Here is a 323-nt window from a genome sequence, read left to right as displayed (position 1 = left end):
CTATCCCCGCGGAGAGCCACAGCCCGGGGCCGCCCCCTTCCATACCTGCCGGCCCCACCCCCTTCTCCCTCACACACAGCAGCTGGCTGGGGGTGGGGTGGGGTGGGGAGGGGAGGGGGCTGTCTGCCTGTCACCGAGAGGGCAGGAGTCTGTCTGTCTGTCACCGAGAGGGCAGGAGTCTGTCTGTCTGTCACCGAGAGGGCAGGGGTCTGTCTGTCACCGAGAGGGCTGGAGTCTGTCTGTCTGTCACCGAGAGGGCAGGGATCTGTCTGTCTTTCTCCCTGATGGCAGGGTCTGATTGTCTGTCACCGAGAGGGCAGGGG

The sequence above is a fragment of the Rhincodon typus genome, chromosome 26 (assembly GCF_021869965.1).
Source record: "Rhincodon typus isolate 14 chromosome 26, sRhiTyp1.1, whole genome shotgun sequence".
NCBI lineage: Eukaryota > Metazoa > Chordata > Chondrichthyes > Orectolobiformes > Rhincodontidae > Rhincodon > Rhincodon typus.
The sequence above is the reverse complement of the archived record's forward strand: the minus strand, read 5'-3'. Positions refer to the sequence as shown.